At 28.9% G+C, this 21,319-nt stretch overlaps 1 protein-coding gene across 7 annotated transcripts in view; it reads right to left on the reverse strand.

Annotated features, from left to right (window-relative positions):
• The window catches only part of LOC123263435 (kinesin-like protein KIF13A), an 82,762-nt gene that overhangs the window by 33,254 nt on the left and 28,189 nt on the right, over positions 1-21,319 (reverse strand). The gene's annotated exons all lie outside the window — the stretch shown is intronic.

Raw genomic sequence — 21,319 nt, forward strand, 5'->3', positions numbered from 1 at the left:
ATCTGTGCAAGTCAAAACAATACTTCAATTGAATTTCATGTCTAAATCTAAAAATACAATTCTATTAAGTGCTCAGTGGAGCGGGCGGGTAACAGCTAGTAAATAAATAAATTTATAAACATAATATTTTTATACACGATGTAATGGAATTCAAATTGGAAACAATAGAAGATCCAGTAATATTTCGATGATTCGCGAATTTTTCGAACTATTCGGGAATTATTCGAAAATTTTCGAATTATTCGAATTTATTCGAATTATTCGTCGAATTCCGAATAATTCGAAAATTCGAATTATTCGATTCGAATATTAATATTCGATTCGGAACGAATAATTCGTAAATTCGAATTATTCGCACACCCCTAGTAAAAAGTTATTTTTTTCTTCCTAATTTATGGAATTAGACATTCATTTAATAGAAATTCAAAAACATGTTATAAGTGTTGAAACGTGTTTTTTTATGATATTTATGTTTGTAGAATAATATTTATATGTTATTCTACAAGTGCGATAGAAAATAAATAGAGGCAATTTTAGTTAAAAAATCCCTTGATTTTTGTAAAGCGAGAATAAAACATTGTCCGCTTTGCTTATGAGGCATGCAATTTCTTTTTTTCTACATGGATTTGAAATTTTAATGGTTTATTACGAGTTTGGTGATTTGGTCGTTTAAAATTTTAAGTTTTTATAAAAATTAATAGTATTTTTCTTACCTAGGGCAGGAAAATAAGAAATGTCGGCTTCGCCTCGGTCAACAATTACATGTAATTTGAGGCTTTCTTATTTCCTGCCCGTGGTGAGAATACTATTTTTCTCCTCGACGGAGGCGGAAAGCGGCATTTTCATTTAGCGCAGCGGGCGGAAAATTGACGCTTTCCGCCCGGAGGGGAGAAAATGTATTTTTTCTTGCAAATAATAAAATTAGGAGAAAATTGAGACATTTATTGAATTAAAATTTTTAAATTTTTATTTTTGTAAAGATTTTACACAATTTTAATAGCTTACGATTTAATCGATACAAGTTTTAACTTATTATCAAATATTACTAGGAATTTAAATTTCGTGCATCGCGTGCCTTGATTTTTCAACCAATAAGGAATCGGGGATCATATTTTTGCAATAATTCGATACTTAGTTAACTCCACACTTATTTTTATTTCATCTATTTTAATTTAGAGAAAAATTTTCATGTTATTATTATTATTTTTCCTTAAAAATGAGTAAAAATAAGAAAAACTGGAAATTTATTAAACACAAATTCTGAAATTTTTCTTTTATAGAGATTTCATCGCGATTTAATTAATTGTGAAGGCTTAAGGCGACACTAATAGCCTGTTCAACTAAAGTTGCAATTGTTTATTGAATATTAAATCTCTAAAGTTATTGTTTTTCAAAAAAAAAAAAAAAAATAGATCTGAGAAAACTTGTACACTGATTTAATATAAATTCTAGAATGTTGTTTTTTTTTTTTTTTTTTGTACAACTCTGACATTTCAATGGCTTATAGCGGCGCTGATGGTTTTGTAAACAAAAATTCATCCTTTTTTCATAAAAAAGTAAAAGCTTCAATATCATTTTTTTTTTTTTTTCAAATCAGTAAAACTGAATAAAACTCCATATTCATTTGATATAAATTGATATTAAGTTTTTTTCGATAGTCAATTATTTATCACTTATTACAAATTATCCATTTGAAGCTAAAAAAGCTGGTAATTTCCCACCAGTTTAACTCATTGTCATTTATCGGTGCTTTAAAACACACAAAAGAAAAAAAAGAAACAAAGCATGAAAGAATACCAATGAAAGCGAAATATAAGCTCAAATAAAAGCATTTCTTTTGTTTTATATCGCAACTCTATATTTTAAACTTGAGCATCAATTTGCTAATGGGATTCTTTGAGAAAAGAATCCGAAGAAAGTTCTAGATTTTATTTAAAGTTATTCTCTTTTCCTATTAGCAGAGAATTAACCCTTCGTAGGTAGCGTGTCTTTTCCGAACTAAGTCGGTCGCATGGTGAGCGCTCCGCCGCCGTGTTAAAACGTACGCGCTGTTGCCAAATGTAAACTAATACTATTTCCTTGTGAGATAAAGTATTTTTTCAATGTTTTATGATTAAATATAATTTTACTTTTATATTTTATCATAAATTTAATTGAATAACAAAATTTTTTTTTTATTTTTATCACATGTGATTAAATTTAACATCTAAGACCAGATTATAAAATTATAATATGACATTAAATCTAGCTGTCACTTGAAAATTTTTTAATTTTTTTTAACAAACAAATTTTTTCAAAAAAATTATTTTTAACAAATTGCATCTTTAATTTTTTAAAACGTCTGAATGTCAATTTTTTTTATAATTATTTTTTGTCATAATTTATTTGCTACAAAAATTCTTAAAATTATCAAATATCCGCTAAATTAATTATCATTAATTAATTATCATTAAGACTAGCCGACACAATCTTTGTAGAGGGGTGTGCTATTCCTTATAGTAGCACTGTAAAATACCTTGGGGTGACTATAGATAGTACTCTCTCATGGGAGAATCAAGTAACAAATGTGTGCAATCGCGCTATGAGTATTCTAGCACAACTAAAAATAAACAATGAAATATTTAGTGAAAGTTTACGTATTAAGCTAGTATCTACTTTAATAATTCCTCTCTTTGATTATTGTTGTGCGGCGTTTACGAATATGTCAAACAAATTATTATTAAAGATGCAGCGTGAATTGAATTCGTGTGTTAGATTTATCTATAAAGTACCAAAATATGAACATGTTACTCCATATTTCAAAAAGTTAGGTTGGCTAAAGCTTGCAGCGAGAAGAGATTATTTCATTGCTTGTCTGTTTTATAAGGAAATTCGACTAAATTATCGGCAGCTATTCGGCTCAAAACTAGACTTTTTGCCTGTAGCACTGCGTAGAGGTGATGTCCGACAAGACTATCTTCGTATACCGCAGGCTAATTGTGTCATGTATGATAATTCATTCTTAATTCATGGCATACGTATCTGGAATGCAGTGCCAGCTGAGACTGTGGCTGTAGATAATTTGGTTGAATTTAAAATGCTTGCTTCAATCACTTTTTTGAACATGACAATTAACAATTGCAATCTTTATTTTGGATCTTATTTAAATATTTTTTATTGTAGAATTATTATGACTTTAAATTAAGTTATTTGTTTGTATTAAATAATCTATTTGGATTTTATAACATTTGAAATTAAATCTAATTGCAAACCTTTAATTAGTTAAGTAATCTTGTAACCTATGTAAACCAATGTAATTTAAATATTGATGGCTTTGAGGGAGCTTAGGTTCCAGAGCCAAATAAATTTTTTATCTATCTATCTATCTATCTATCATAATTAGAATTAAATTCCATCAAAAAAAAATAATTTGAAAAATTGGCATCCATTGTTATTTTTTTTTTTTTTTTTAATTCGTTCACCTGAAATTTTTTTGTTTTTTCATTATTTAAATAATTAGTAATATATAAAGCCAGACATCTGTTAATTTTAGTATGATGTATTATAAAATAATTTATTTACCAATTGTATTATTATTACTATTTTTATATAAATAATATTTAATATGAGTGTAATTATTACAGTATTTTGAACAAATCACAAGTTATAATGTAAACAGTAAAATTAACCTCAAACATTACTTTATTTTTGTACCTCACATGCGGTAAAACAGATTGAAATAGTGGCGGTAACGACATTTGGCAACAGCGCAGTTAGAAAATCTCCCGGAGGCTCACTCGCACCGGGCGGCATAGCGCCGCCCGGTTCCGAAAATTGATTTTTTAAGTTACTTCGTAAATATTTTTATGCTTTTTGATAACGTCACAATTTTTAGAAAGGTTAAAAGAATGCACTTAATTTTTTTCAAAATTATCAATGAACTCAATTTCGAGAAAAAAAAAAAAATGCAGAAAAGGCGGCGCCGCGCTCATTATGCGACCTACGAAGGGTTAAGAGTCTGGACTCGCTGAATAAATTATCGAGTTTTTTACGTCTCATTATTGCGTCTCAGACTCGACGTTTCAATCTCTATATATATAAAATATAAGTACGTTTGTTGAAATTGAAAATAAAAGCTACTAATTAATAATAACAAAGTAATATTGTGGTGACCAGTGGACGAATATAGCTGATGATAGTCAGGAAGGTCGAGCTTTCGTCACGCAAGTTTGTACACAACTTTGCGTGCTGGGTTTGTGACCAAGATTATTTAGGCGTCAGGGTTGCGATGCTAGGACTGTTAATTGATCGTCAGAGGGTGGAATCAACCCTAAATGTCTCGTCTGGTTTAGCCTTAATACCACTACTATACTCGTTGTCATTAAAATTATCATTATCATAATAGTTTTCATTATTATCCTAATAATTTCAACAATAGCAAGGTCTTTTTTATTTTTTTTTTTTAAGATCATTAAAACTGTTTAAGTACCAGATAAAACCAGGAATTCTAGTACTACGTAGAATATTTTAATGGATATTTTTCCCCAATATTATTGCACTTTTGAAAGGGTCTTTTTGTTAAAATGAGAAAATGGAAATTTATAAACTTATAATGATCATTGAACTAAATTTATTTATTTCTGAGTGAAAGTTAGAAAAATTAACTCAGAGTTTATTGATTTTATCCAAAAAAATTTTGATATTTATTTAATTTTGTAATTTTTGTTTTTAAAAGAGTTAATTGACATTTTATATTTTTAAATTAACTGAAGATTTTGTTCGATGAGTATTGTGATAATTATAAGTTTAAAAAAAAAGTTAAAGAGCAGTAAAAATCAAAGTAGATTTCTTACTGCAAAATTTCATAAAAAAAAAAATATTAAATTTAGGTCCTAAAAAATTATAAAGATTGGAAATTAGAGCTTATTTTATAAGCTCTCACACTGATAAAAAAGTTAACTTGACTCAAGAGCCAAAATCTTGAACTAAGAATACCATGTTGAAGAAAATGATTTTCTTGAGTCAAGAGAATAAATTCTTGAAACAAGAAAAATTTACTCAAATCAAGAATAATTTCTTGACTCAAGAAAGTTTTGGTTCTTGAGTCAAGTTAAATTTTTTATCAGTGCACATTTACACAAATTAAACAAATTATCAAGTTCAAAGGTTCAAAGGTCATAGAAGAGAAGCAATAAAAGTACGAAAATTTGCATTTTTTTAAATTTCAAATTGATGTTATTTATATTTAATCTTGACTGATAAAATATCTTCTGAAAAATATGAATAATATGACAAAGTGAGCAAAAATTGATTTAGTACTTGATTAAACTAAAAATCAATAATAAACTTCTTTTTTTATTTAAAGGTCAATAGCTTGGACTGAAACTCTCTTATAAGGAAAAAATTCAGCGATCAAACGCCCTTCTGTCGGAGATTTTCAACACTAATTTTAATCAAAAAATTATTTATGGGTATAGATGATCATATTAGGGCTGATATAGACTTATCAAGTATTATCAGAACATATTATAACATATAAAAACTTTTTTTTGATATGGACAAAAAAATTCATAAACTAAGAAAATTTTCTTGGTTTAAATGAATTTTATTTGATTCAAGAATTTATTGTCTTTGTTTAAGACAATGAGACTCTTCAAAATTATTTTCTTGATTTGAGAATTTTTCTTTTGATTCAAGTTAATTTGTTTTCAGTGTGGTTAAATCATAATAATATTTTACGGATAGTAAAATATCTATGAATTTTTTTTTTTTTTTCATGACACATAATGTGATTTTTTTCTATCATTTTATTTAGCAACCAAAGAATCCATTCCTTTTTACAATATAAAGACCAACAATTAAAATCCCACATTAAAGTAGTATAATAAACCAACAACCGCGGTACTTTAATTACCCTGGGCAATTGTTTGCTAATTAGCGTAGCTGTACTTCTTAATATACTCTTTTAAACTTTTTTCTCTGTAAACATATATATATATATTTCTTAAGCTTTTTATTTCTTCGCCTTATTACTTTCTTCTATCCTCAAGTTTGGCTTCATTTTTTTATCCTCAAAACCCAGTCAAAGTCACTTGTCCATTAGCACTTAAAAGTTTAGCCCTTAAGTTTATCGTCAACTCTTGTGTATAAAATGAAATTAGAAATAGGTTTCGTGAAGTAAAGGAACTACCAAGATAGAGTAGTTACCTTAACACATTTTATCAACAAAAGGAGTCAGAAGTTTGTGTACTTTGTCGACGTTGTGTGTACATCCACTGAGTTACAGATCCATTATTACTGTTATCATTATCTCCACTTGTTTATTCCCTATTGTAATTATTGCACATAATTACCCGGCACTTTTGTCACTTGTTTTTACATATCGCGTGATATTGTCTTTTGCCGAGTACAATTGTACATGCAAGTGGTTAAACTTCACCGAAGAGCTTTTGTTCTCAATAAATCATCTTTTAAAAACCTGTTTACACTCAAACGCCTTTTAAAACAGGTTATCGCAAAACCTTTCACTTTATTACGCACTATTATTTAATCCGATTAGTGCTCAGAGGACTATTTTTTTATTACGACATCCAAGCTCACCTGTTATTGCATCTTACTGTCGATATTCTAAATGAATTTATCGAGAAAATTATCATGTCAAATTTACAATAATAATATCTGATAATTTTTTTATAATTTTATAAATATCTAGGATATTAACTGAAGAAAAATTACTTGATTCAAGACAAAATTTTATTTGAGCTTCAAGATTTTTAGTTCGAATCAATTCAAAAAATTCACTCCTGAATTACAAAAATGAAATTTGAGGATAAAAAAATCTTCACTTTTGAAGAATTTTATTTATTTAATAAAACACTTTACCATTTTAGAAGATACTATAGAATTGTTTAAAAAATAACATCAGTTTTTAGATTTTTCTTTTTGTTCAAGTGAATTTTTGTATTTTGAAAGAAGTTTTTTAAAGAAAACAAAAAAATTGTTAGTTTTTAAGAATAGAGTTTTGCAATGTAGAATTTTATTGTTTCTAAAAAACCTAAATTTTTATACTCAAATTTATACACAGTACAAAATTTTTCGTCAATGTGTAAAGTGTAAAAATTTTTGCGTAGAAAATTACACTCGTGTGTAGAATTTCACATACTCATGTGTTGATTTAACACACGAGAATGTAGAATTAACATTAGTTTGTGTAAAAACAGTCAGTAACACAAATATTTGTGTTAAATTTGACGAAAATTTTTTTACTGTGTACTTTTCTAGTATTTATCATAATTACATTCCAAATTTAAGAAAAAAGATTTTTGTGCCATTTGGTAATACTGCCTTGGCATTGAAATTAAATAATAAATAAATAAATAATTGAGGTTATAATTGAGGATGGTTTTACTTGTATCACTGTAGAGTGTTTTACAAGGGAGGGTGGGGAATTATTGTCTCTTCACTTTTTTTCTCCGCAATATAATCTCTCAACCCCGTCATTATAACTCTCAACCACTTTTTCGTCCCCACCCCCCTGCATGTCGGGATTTTTTCTTTCATGCCCGACACACATGTGCTGCGACTGTGGCCGACTTACGCGTTATAATCAGTACCTGCATTTGCATTACGGTCTTAAATAGTATGGAGGTACTTCTATAATGACATTTTACCTCTATAACTATACGGGAAAACCACAGAAAACCCGACCGGTACAGAGGCTGGCAATGAAACGCACATATTCTTAGGTTATAATCATTGAAAAATATTGGTGCGCGCCGGAATCGAACCCTGGTCCCACTCTTTCGAAATGCAGGTACCGAGCCGATTAGGCTATTGCCAACCTAATAAATAAATAAATAAATAAAAACAATAAAGAGGCAATATTCAAATATTAAATTTTAAAACAATTCAAATTAAAAAAAATTTAAATACCACTTTTGTGTTAAAATGATTAATTATTAATCAAAAATAAAAATGTCACAATAGAAAATATCAAACTCGCTAAAACTTTTAGAAAAAGTTTTTTTTTCAGAATAACATTCAAGTTTTTCAAACATTTTAACTTATCCATCAAATATGGGTTAATATAATCGTATTTTAAATCGATAATCCTAATTTTCTTCCTCATTAATAATTATTGTTATTATTTGAGATAAATTTTTTCTTTGATGCACAATTTGATTGTCTTTTGTAGATTTCCTTTTAAAAAAGTACTTTTTTTCCCAGTGTATAGAAGTTTTTTATCGATAAAATCGATTTACTTTGACAATTGTACTGTTTTTATTTTTTACTTTGAATATCTCGTTATTCACTTCAATTTTATTATGGAATATTAATACTCTTCTTTTAAAATAAAAGAAATAATTCACACATTTGACAAATATAACTTGAAAAAAAATTAAAGAAAAGAGTATTATTTCCATATTGAAATGAGGATTCATTGAAGTGGAATTCAAAAACATGAAGCTTATTTCGAGTGAAATATCGAAATAAAACCACCGCTTTGCACAGCAAAAAAAAACAGATATATAGAAATAAAAAAAACGATTCAATCGCAGACGCGGATAAAATAAACATAAAGAAATTTATTCAACATCCGTTATCAAAGAGTAATTGAATGTTATTTATCACGAATCATGACACCCCCGGCAGCATTTAGCCATCCATTATTCTCACAGTACCAAATCGCAAATGATAAGGACTGACTGCAGAATCAGCAGCAGCAATCAGTACTTGACACGAGTACTCTCGATTCTGGATCGAGTGATCATTCAAAGGATCCGATTACTAATTAACGATTATATTTAATAAACTGGTAATTGGGTTCTAATTACCAGTAACCTCCATTGTTTCAAATTCAATTAACTCGTTGTGTTACATATATTTGTTTCCATTTTCCAATTAACCCCGAAAAAAATAGAAACTTTCCCCTGAGCATCTATCGATTTTTTGTTAAGCTCTCTTCTATTTTTGTTTTATAATTCCGGGTTGTTGATGAGTACCTCGGTGATGCCCATGAGACAGTCGGTGCAATCAAACTTCCATTCGTACTCTGATAAACGCGGAAACTAAATCGTGCCAAGCATTAAATGGTAATGAGAGTTATCGCTTCCTCTTACACACACTTACAAATTTTTTTTTGTTATTGTATTAAATATCCGAGATTACAAACTTTTTTAATTGATCAAAGACTTTTTATTTCGCTCTTTTTAAAAATCAAATAGTATAAAAAAGTTTCTAATTTTTTGAAAAAATTTTACACCATAAAAATTGAGCACTGACAAAAATTAATTCAAAAGAAATAGTGCTGTTCTATAAAAATTATTTTGAAGAGAATTGAATTTCTTAATACAAGAATTTCTTCTCTTGAAAAGAATTTTTTTTTCTTAATTTGAGAATCTAAAATATATTTTCTACATTCTTCTTCAAAATTAACAATTATTCAATTTTTTTCTTTAGAATTTTGAGTTTCAAAAACTAAAAAATATTTTACTCGAAATTTTGGAATTATTGGAACAAGTCCGTAATATTTTAACTCAACGTTAATTTGTTTTTTTAATCTCAATATTTTTTTTAATTTTAACCTTTTTATGAGCATTTATGAGAAGAAACTTTAATGAAAATTCAATAATTGATTTTATCTTTAAACTTTCTAATGTTCTTGTTAAAAAATCCCGCTTTTTTAACATACAATGCACCATTTTCAAGTATAGTTGTTCTATTAGAAGTGTACCACTGGCGCCATCTATCAGAATTTTTGAAAACTAAGTCAAAAACAAAGAAAATTACAAGGAAAACCTTCTTTTTATCATTAAGTTTTATTTTCTTGAGTAGATTCGTGAATTTTTTTAATTAATTCAAATTGAATGTCTTTGACAAGAATAATATTTTAAAGGAAATATATAATTTAAATTAAAAATTCTATTCAAGTATACGTTCAAACAAAATTAAATTTTTTTGATCTCCTCAAGCTTTTACAATCTGCAATTCGTGTTAAATTTTGCAAAGAAATAGATCAAAAAGATTATTATAACCATAAACTTGAAAAGGTATATTCATGCAAAAATGAATTTTAAATTCCAAAGTATTAGTTAGTGAAAAGAGCTTTTATATATATATATATATATATATATATATATATATATATATATATATATATATATATATATATATATATATATGCTGCTGCTCGCAACCAGTTATGCTGCTATATATATATATATATATATATGCAAACTACCTGTTTTATTGACTTTCACCTCTGCCCATATATTTCACTCCAACGTCCTACTTTCAACGCAAGGGTTCAAAAGTGCGCTTGCGTGACATAATACACAAGAAATAAAAAATCTAGTTCAAATTTTAAGAATCAGTGATGCTACTTAAATAGACCTAAAACTAGAACTAGATAATAAATAATATCGGATTTTCTCTCCATATATTTATTGTCCTTTCTTCCCATTAGTATATAGCTTGTTATTAATTTCCGGAGAATGTAATTAACATTGCAGCATAATGTGTTTCATAAGACGGCAAAAAGCTCTGATGGATGTAAGTGGAAGTCGGTTGGCAAGTTACTTAAATTAAATTCACCGGTACAGCAGCAAGAGCGTTTGATTAAAATTAATAGACGGTCAGTAAATATCCTAAGGGTTTTCAGTCCAGGAGAAACTTCTACCGAAATTTTACCCCGGATAGAATGAAAATGAGAGCTATTAAAGCTCTACGAGTGCTTTTGGTTATATTGCTGGGAATTCGTCGATATAGCAAAGGGAATTGCGGGAGTTCGTACAAAGCCTCCACATGGATTTTCTCGTTATCTCCATGACAATTAATCCTCAGGGTCACTGTGATATCCTACTGAAAGCTCCACGGATCATAAATGTCAATAATTCATACTCTGGAATTTTATTTGTCATTATTAAATTCCTAGAATATGGCTTTGTATTTTTAATTTTATTTTTTCCATCGAAATACACGAGAAGAAACTTTAAAATTAACAACAATCGTAATGTGCTCGTAATACCACAAGGGCGTGCAAAATAGAAAAGGCAGAGTGCCAAAAGAGGGCTAAAACTTTTTTTCTTTTCGCAGACGTATCTTATAGTTAATGCTGGCATAGACGAAAAGTTTTACGGAAAGTTCAACTCTTACTTTATATTACAGCATAGAAAAATCGATATTGCTGTTTACGTGAGATTCAAGATTGTTCGCGGCTTTATTATTTATTGTCGAGCTCTTGAGGGTGCTTTTGATGATCATAAGCGTCTTTTAACAGTCTTAAATTTTGTTATTTTTCATTTAAATAAGCTGTCGAGATTAGATTTTGATAAAAAAAAAAATTATTAGCTTTAATAAAATATTATTTTTAAAATTAATTCAAAAAATTCATTAATTGAATTAAAGAAAAAATTTTGAGGATGAGAAAAAGAGGTTCTTGATTATTTTTATTGGTCTTGAGTTTTCAAGAATTCCAAAAGATGGTGCCAATAGTATACTTCTAATAAAACTATACTTGAAAATGGCGTTTTAAATGTTAAAAAAGCGGAGTTTTTAACAATAACATTAGAAAGTATAGAAGAAGAGTTCAATCATTAAATTTGCAGATTTTTTTTCTGATAAATGGTCACAAAAAGGTTAAAATATTAAGATTAACATACAAATTAACATTAATGCAAAATATTGCTGATTTATTTCAAAAATGAGTTCTGTTTTTTTTTCTTCTATTTTTTTTAGTATATTTTGGAACCAAGAATACAAAATTCTTAAAGGAAAACGAATTGGTTAAATTCTCTGCAATATAATATTCTTTGATCAAAAATATTTCTCTACATTAAAATTTTTAAATTTATCTTTATATTAAATTATTCCTCTCTAATATTTCAGTTCATAAAAATTTTTTCCACACTTTCCATAAAATTTTCAATTGTCTGCTCTCAAAGTATTCCATAGTACTAGATTAATTTAGAATATTTTCAGCCTTATTGGTCATACGTGACTAGTAGATCTTTAATTCAAGCCAATAGATGGACACTCCATCTTCCCTATATGTCAAGAGTTTCTTCTCTTTTACTAAGTTCGATGGAAATCCATCGAACTTGAATACTAGTAAAGCTGGAAGCTTGTAGTATCTGTTTGAGTTATAAAGATGTTAATTGAATGAAAGATGATGAAAGAAATTAAATGAGAGCAAAGACAAACTTTGAAAAAATAAATGGGGTTGGTTGCCAAGCCAGGAATCGAACCTGGATCTCCCTGATAACATGTTAGGAGCTCTACCAGTTAAGCTACCGGGCCCCTACCATCGAACTACCGGATTTCCATCGAACTTAGTAGAAGAGAGGAAACTCTCGATATATAGGGAAGATAGAGTGTCCATCTATTGGCTTGAATTAAAGATCTACTAGTCACGTATGACCAATTAGGCTGAAATTATTCTAATTTAAACACACAATCGGTCGATGAAAAAATAACTCTGAAAATTTGTACTAGATTAATGTTTATTTTGGCTTTAAAACTTTGTTTAACAACTGCAACATCTGTATAGAACAGAATAGATGAAACTTAGATTCCAGCGCAGTGTAGAAGTAGTTTATATTGCGATCAACCAGAAACAACTGGAGTAGAGTTTCATTGATAAAGAAGTTGATGCCGGTGAATTGCTCCTCGAAATTCGATACTAAACGGACAATTTGGCACAGACAGTTCCATACTTTAGCTCTGTTGGTATGTGAGTGTCTATACATGTGTCCACGCAAAACCAATGCACAAGTGATAAACATTAATCTAGAGTAGTTATTCTCTGCTCGTACATTGGTATTATATCGGGCCAGTGGATCCTGATCGGTGACTGGTTATGAAGATTAATTATAATCACACGTTTCATTGGAATTGCCTTATAATTTATAATAAAATTCGTTAATTAACGCAATAACGCTATTCATCATTGAGTGTCACGAAGTATGCGAAATTAAATTTTCGGTTTTGCATTATTTCCGCTTTGATATTATCACTCGAATTTTTATTAACCGCAGTGAAAAAGTTAAACTTCATTTGTGCAATATTTCTGGTGATTTATTAATATTCAACATTATTAAATGAAATATTTCTTTTAAAAAAAGATAATCTCTTTATACAAAAAAAAAATTTTGGAAAGTCCAAAAGTGCATGCCTCATAATCTCATTTTTCACAATAAAATTGATTAAAATAAAAGATAAAAAGCAAAATAACAAAAAACTCTGCTATGGTTTAGTGGCGCCATAACTCTAAGGTGAGGAAAAAAAATACTATAATATGATGTAGAGATAGACATCCAAAAAATACCAAAAATACCACAATCATATATTAGTTTTTCATAAATAATAATTTAACGACAGTGAATTGAACGCTCATATTAATTAAGAAAATCCGTCGTGTGTTACTTTAGATAATAAAAAAAAAAATTATTCCGGTACGATCATTTTTTCGACCAATTTCCCTGACACATACACCCATTTATACACGGACATCCAGAAAAGATTATGTTTAATGTTATTATTTACTATGTTGAACAAAAAAATTGTTATTAAAATATATTTTATATGCCTGACAAATTATTTGACTTGATATAAGTGTACTCATATTAACCTGTAAGTGCGATATAAACAACAAAAATCAATTTCAGTTTCGAGAAAACTACTTTTTTTGAAATGTCGAGGGTAGAGCACAACCTCAACGCTTCGCTTATGAGGCATGCAAAATTAATTTGATACACGAGGAAAATTCTCAAAATTATTGTAAAAAGTTTCACTGTCTTGAGATGATATGAAAAATTTTTTAATTAAGAAGGGTTTACATTTTTTCTCTCTCTCGCCCTCTATTGGACAAACGAAAGTATCTCTGTCATACTTGTACAACAAATGGAATCTTAAAACGCATTTTATGCATAAATAAATGAAAATTTTCCAAAAAAGCGCTTCGCTCTTCGATAGATAATTTAATTATCTATCGAAGAGCGAAGCGTTTTTTTTCGAAATTTTATCACATACATGAGAAAAACACGTTTGAAAATCAACTATAAACCGCTCTTAAGAATTTTTTTTACTTAATTTGAGACGAAGAAATTATTTAAAATGATTTTTTTGTTACAAGAATTAATTTTATTTTTTTAGAAACTCTAAAAAAATTCTATTTTTTTTTCTATGTTTCAAAAATACAATATTTTTTAGTAATTTAATTTAATTTTTTGAGTAATTTAGCAAAAGAAAGAAACCTAGTTAATATTTTACCTAATTCTCTTTATTGTCGATTTAGTTTTAAAAAATTCCGATAGATGGCTCCAGTTTTATAGTGCTATTGAAACTTTGCTTGAAAATGGCGTTTTGTATGTTAAAAAAGTAAAATTTTTGAATAAGAAAATTATAAGAGATTAAAAAGAGCTAAATGATTGATTTTTAAGATTTTTTTTTTGTAAACTCGTAAAAAATTATCAAAATTGACAATAATCTAGTTTTTAATAAAAAAAATAGTGCTCTCAAAATTTTCATATATTGTTATGGATCATTTCCATTATAAAAGTAATGTTACAATGAAGTAAGTCAGTATTTTAGCATAATGCTTGCAATGTACATGCATGTTTATTCAAGCTCGACATTCAACAACATCCAGCCCGTTGGTTTACTCATGTTGTCTCAAGGACATCTAAAACAGTATTACATAAAGAGAAAATTTTCTATAAGCTTGCAGAGAAGGAGAAGGATAAGTAGAAGTTGGGAACATATTTGCGGCAGTTTTCGATGAGTGGTGTTGACATTTAACGACGTCATCCATCAACCACCATTTTCATTATAAATTTACGATGGTTCATCAAAGTTTAACTAGGTAATCTACTGCATTTATTTCAAGTATTTTATTAAATATTTACTGTAAGGGTTCATGTAAATTAAATATTCACGAATATATTTGAACTTTCACCACCCCTCGAACAAATATTACTTCTGAAATTATTAATAAGTAATAATAATTATTATTATTATTATGTAGATGTCGTTTAAATATTTAACGAAAAAATGTATTTTCAGCGCAGAATACATTAGCCATAAAGGTCAGAAGCGGAAAAACGAAAAGAATAAATTACGTGACTTTTATAAAACTTTGAAAAACAAGGACGAAGGGTGAGGCGCTGGAACAATTAAAATTAACCTAATTAGCATAATGCTCCGCTTGATATAAAGTTGAAGTGTGTAAAGAACAAGAAGAAAAAAAATAAACGAACTGCGGTGTCTGCTGGGTGGATAATGATAAAGAGTGAGCTTTTGATCTTATATTATACGTTAATCCCACACCAGTTCAGAAACAAGACCCAGTGATCCAATACTCGACGGTATCCGTTACCCGAGCTACCGCAATACATGAAAATACGCCTTCAACTTTAGAAATTTGGAATTACTATGCACTTCATTCGTCTCTTGGGTTTTGTACACGGATTTCAATCTTAACTGGGTTTATTTATGGGAGATAATCCATAGCCCGCAAAAGAATTCGAAGTTGCATCAAGGCTGAGTAGTTTACTTAACGGAAGTGTTATTTCTGGATAAAAAGTGTTACATCATGGAATTTGATACCAGACACAGTTACGGGCGAATAGAACTATATAAATGTAAATTACATAAATAAATAACTTTTCCACTAAATTAAATCTATTTAGTGCAGGTGTACTCTGATTACATAAATAAACAGCTTTGGAGTTGCGTAATGTATAAAACGTGTATCATACTTATGTGTTGTAGGATTCATTTTGATTAACAACACATTACCTTGTATGTTACACGTTAGTAATACTACTATCGTTACGATTTTTAAGCTTTTCTCTTCAGAAGTTTCAAATACCCATGAAGATGATTTATCTTCACAAAAAAATACTACTTTTTTTGCCCTCCGTAACTAAAGAATTATTGGTAATTATTTACAAGTGGAGTCTTCCCTATTTTTAGCCATATCTAGATGAAAAATTAACATTTTTTAATTTTTTTTTGCCTTCCGAGCGGAAAGTGGCAACTTTCGTCCCGTTGCGCTGAACAAAGTTGCCGCTTTCTGCCTTCGTCAGACAAAAAAATAGTATACAACCCTTGGAAAGTAAAGAAGAAAACCTCAGATCACATGTTTGTCGACCTCAGCTTTGTCTCGGCCAATGATTACATTTGATCTGAGGCTTTTCTTATTTTTCCTCCCAAGGGGTTTAATATAGTATACTCGAGAAAAATGCTCTCTTTAAAATCTTACTCTGTTTTGAACTGTTCAGTTTGAATTAATCTATAATATAAAGTTCACTTTTGAATGTGCAAAATACAACTTGAGAAAAAAAAATTTTTTTTTAATCATTTATCAATTTTTTATCACTGCATTTTTTAATTAAACGGATCAAATTATTAAGCATGAATAGTTTATGTATCTGCGTAGAATTTGAATTTATTTTTCTACGAGCTTTTGCTACAGTTTAAAAACTTCAAGAATGTGAAGCTTTTTTTCCCTTTTTGCGGAACAATCGTAACTTTATAAAACTCCGACAGAATAATGATCATTTTACCGAAAATTTTCTCCTAGTATCATAAACAGTGTTTAGAGTAAATTCTTTTTTCCTAAGACCAAAAATCGTTGAATTTATGCGTCCACTCAGTCTTAAATTTCATTATTCCATTCTATTTTCTCGATCCGATTAATTTACACTTGAGAACGTCAGAATTATAAATTACAACTCAACCGCGTCTTGTCATTATTTCTCTTGGGAATAATTCCTTGTACATTGCACCGTACATGCTTCATCCTCAGAGCATTTCTTCCATCAAGAAGTCTTTCGTCGAGTATTTTTTCGCTCTCAGCTCTGTTTATAATTCCGCTATGCGTAAGACCACATAGTAAAAACGGAGGATGAAAAATTTTCTTTACGAACGACGCACTGGGAATCATGCATAATTTTCCGGAATTGTTTCGCTGACTTGTTTGCATTTAATTATTTCAACGTCTATTCGCTTGGAAGTCAAACATCTTATAAAAATTTTTTCACGATAGATAATTGGATGTTTTATTAATATAAATGTTTGTTCAAATTTGAAGAGTTGGACTTTATTCAGCGATTCTCCAAAGCTTTTGTACAAGCATCTGGGTTTGACAGTCAAAGAGAAAAAGGTCTTTTGTGAGTTTGATGAAAAGTAGGCGAAAAATTTACTAGAAATGTCGCGGTGGAAATAATCGTTCTATTTAACTTTTTATTTCGCTATTTCTTCTTTCTCTGCATCGCGGATTACGAAAGAATGTGTGTGTGTGTGTGTGTGTGTGTGTGTGTGTGTGTGTGTGTGTGTGTGTGTGTGTGTGTGTGTGTGTGTGTGTGTGTGTGTGTGTGTGTGTGTGTGTGTGTGTGTGTGTGTGTGTGTGTGATTATGAACGTAATAGAAGTACTAGCAGTGTCAGGTCATCTATATACGTATCTATATAGGTATGTGTGTATATAGGGAGTATTCGAGTGAAATGAACAATGAAAATGTACAAGTGTTATGGTTATTGAAGCTTCAAAAATAATTTTCCTGTCGTTTTAAATCCTGTGAAGTGGATCATTACAAGAACAAAAGATTTGCACGGACTAACGAGCAATGCTTCAATGGGAGTACCTAATAGATACGCACGTATTTTTAGTAACGATTTCTGTCTATTATGATTCATACAAACACGTATTGTGTAAACGATTTTCTGGATCGGAAAATGTATGCTAGTAATTGAAAAAATTTGATTTATTTTCTATTTTAACGTTTTTCTGCAAAATTTTAGTAAAAAAAAAATTTGAGTTCAATGATTGATCCATTTTATAACTATGTTCATACTTTTCAATGCTAAGTTACAAAAATTCTACCTATTTAACCTAAAAAACGTCTTTTTCAGCCATATTTACACAATTTATTACTCCCGCCATCTACTAGTGAAGCATTGTACTATTTAAGCTCACTTGATGAAACCCTTTCAACTTTTGTTCATTCTTTTTAATGTTCTACCCTCATGAAAAAAAAAATATAAAAAAAATATACGTCGAAATATATAAAAAATATGTATAGAAAATATATTTTTGATAACTAACTTTTGGCTGATTTTCATATATATTTTAAATATATTTTAGATATATTCAAGATAAATCTTAAAATAAATAAAAAATACATAGCTAAAAATATATTTTGAATATATCTAAAATATATTTGAAATATATAAAATATATATGAAAATCGGCCAAAAGTTAGTTATTAAAAATATATTTACTATACATAATTTATATATTTTTTATAGGCAATCAAAAATACCGCCTCTTTAACTTGAAAAACGCCTTTTTTAAGTACAGTTTTGTAATTTGCTACATCTGTCATCTGTAAGCAAATAATTGTACTACTTAAGCGAACTGTATACATACTAAAATCCATTTCAAAATTACGAAATCGATTCTTACATTTTCAAATGAGATTGCAGCATTGCCTTTGCACTTAAGGCATATAATATAACATTTATATGAACAGAATATAGAAACAGAATGTGGATTGAAATGGAATGAAACTGAAATAAAGAGGATGTATTTGACACGCGTCTGTCTGTTTTGTTTAATCAAAGCAAAATCCACTTTTACGGACGATCAAATTTAAAAATGTGCTTTTTTGTTATTGAGCTGTGTTTACTCGCGTTAATGCAAAAAAAGCACAATTCTTTGAGAGCTTCAGAGAGAAACAAAAAATAAAACTTTTATGGCATTGAAAATGGATTTTATAGAATTGTTATCGTAACAGCCTGGAAAATTAATTCAGTGGTGTGTAGACATAGATATATATATACATAAAAATTCTTTTTGCACACATGTATACCTATGTGGATTAAAATAAATAAAAAATAAATTTGATAGATATATCCTTTCAGTTTCTTGAAAAATCATTGATATGGCGCCGTATTCGCCAGCAAATTTATATTTATTGCCCTATTTGCTGGCAAAAAGTAAAGCAAAAAAAGGTCATCAATGTTATAGGCTATTGTTGAATTCTTGGATCATCTCCAGGGTTTTCAGTTCACATTCAACAAACATGTATCCACTGGTTCGACGAACTTAAAACTCTCAAACTGCTCTGTATGTGCTATCATATCATACTATATTTATGTCTATATATCCGAGAAAAGTCACCGGAAATAGAAATAACAGAAACAAGTAATTCTCAAAAGTGTCAGTCGTAAAATGAGATATTAAATTTTTATATAAATTGATTTTTAACATATCAGATAAACTTTTATTTGAATCCTGCCATGGTTAATAAGATACCATCGAATAAATCGATTTTAAACTAACGGAATTCCATTTTGTGCTTTTGATGATTCTGCATATTCAGTTTTATTAAATCTGACAGGAAAGTTTTTTCATATATTAGAAAAGTATTTCATTTTTTTTTATTTTCCATAAAAAGTATCATACTTGATAGGATATAAACGACGTTTCATTTCATTTTCTATTCCCGTGAAAAATTTTCCTCTAAGACACTTTTGAAAATCTTCATAAGTACAGTCTAAACTTTTTTTTTTATCAATTCTTTGATCATCGATGCATAAAAAGCAACCCAACAGCCAAAAGATAACTCAGAAATCTTTCAAAGCTCCAAGAATTCCTTCGAAGTTTTATATCCGCATGAATTACCACATTTTTTGGACGTAAGTCTCTTTTTTATCCGTACATAAAAAGAAGCTTACAATTCCTGCCACCAAATCGGACATTTTTGCATTCCATCAGCTCGAAAGCTTCAGAAATATCTGACGATAAACTTTAAATATTTTTTCTGCAAATCACCTGAAATAAAGTAACCGACGCTGCCAGAAGATGGCCAGAAGACTGCCAAAAAATTCATAACGACTACGAAGGGCTATGGCTAAAAATATATTCTTTGGCAATCACGTACTCTACGGCGATAAACTTGAACCAACCCTCGAACTTAAAAAACATAATTAACAATAATTAAAAGCTAAAAATAATGAGTGGAAGCTGATTCTTGACCCAGATAATGATTTAAATTGTGTCTAATTGAAAGCTTGACGAGCAATTGTTGAAGAGATTGATAGTAGCGCTCTTTACCATTTTCCATTAAATGTTAAAATTTAGTCAGTGAGAATATGGAAATATTTATGAGTTTTAACAAAAGAGTGATATCGAGCGTGACGTGATGCTACTTAAATAAATAGAAGAAAAATTCCCAAGTACGCGAGTGTTCCAGTTTTCTTGGATCTCTCAACGTAATAAAGAACCCAAAGAGACTAAGGTAAGAGCTTCGTCATTCTTCGTTCTGCACTGCTCACAGGGGATTCTTGATTGAAAAAAAAAATAATCAAGATTTAAATACAAAAGGCCATGGATCGTTGTTTCCTATTTAATTTCATGCGGACGGAATTGATAAAAGTTGAGCTTTAATTTGAAATTTTTGATACGATTTTTTAGTTTCAATTTAATTATAACTAGCAACCTTGCAGTCACTATGTGACTGCCGTGACTTGTGAACTGTAAATAAATAAAATTTTGCTTTACTAAATAATTACTTTTGTAAAATTGCACTGTACTTTCTCAACTATTGACGTTTTTAAAGATATGAGCTCATCCCGACGTAGCACTTATCAAGAGCTTTCAACTGAGTACCCACATGCATTTTGATATATTTTTCATATATACATATATATAATACATATAAGTATATGAAAAATTGATGTGGGTACTCAAATCAAAGGTCTTGATGAGTGTAACATCGGAATGAGCTTATATTGTTAAAAACATCATTAGTTAACAAGATAACAAAGTCAGTTCTTAATTATTGACTTTTTTTAAGATATAAGCTCATTCCAATGTTACACTCATCAAGAGCTTTCATTTGAGTACCCACATGGCATTTTTTATATATTTTATATATATGGTATTTGTGAAATATATAAATATATAAAATATATGAAAAATTGATATGGGTACTCAAATGAAAGGTCTCGATGAGTGTAATGTCGGAGTGAGCTTATATCTTTAAAAATGTCAATAGTTCAAAAGATACAAGGTCACTTCTTAATTATTGATATATTTAAAGATGTAATCTCATCCTGATATTACACGCATCAAGAAGTTTTATTTGAGTACCCACATGGCATTTTTTATATATTTTATATATATGGTATTTGTGAAGTATATAAATATATAAAATATATGAAAAATTGATGTGGGTACTCAAATAAAAGGTCTCAATGAGCGTAACATCGGGATGAGCTTATATCTTTAAAAGTGTCAATAGTTCACAAGATACAAGGTCATTTCTTAATTATGTA

The sequence above is a fragment of the Cotesia glomerata genome, linkage group LG4, assembly GCF_020080835.1.
Source record: "Cotesia glomerata isolate CgM1 linkage group LG4, MPM_Cglom_v2.3, whole genome shotgun sequence".
NCBI classification, from domain to species: domain Eukaryota; kingdom Metazoa; phylum Arthropoda; class Insecta; order Hymenoptera; family Braconidae; genus Cotesia; species Cotesia glomerata.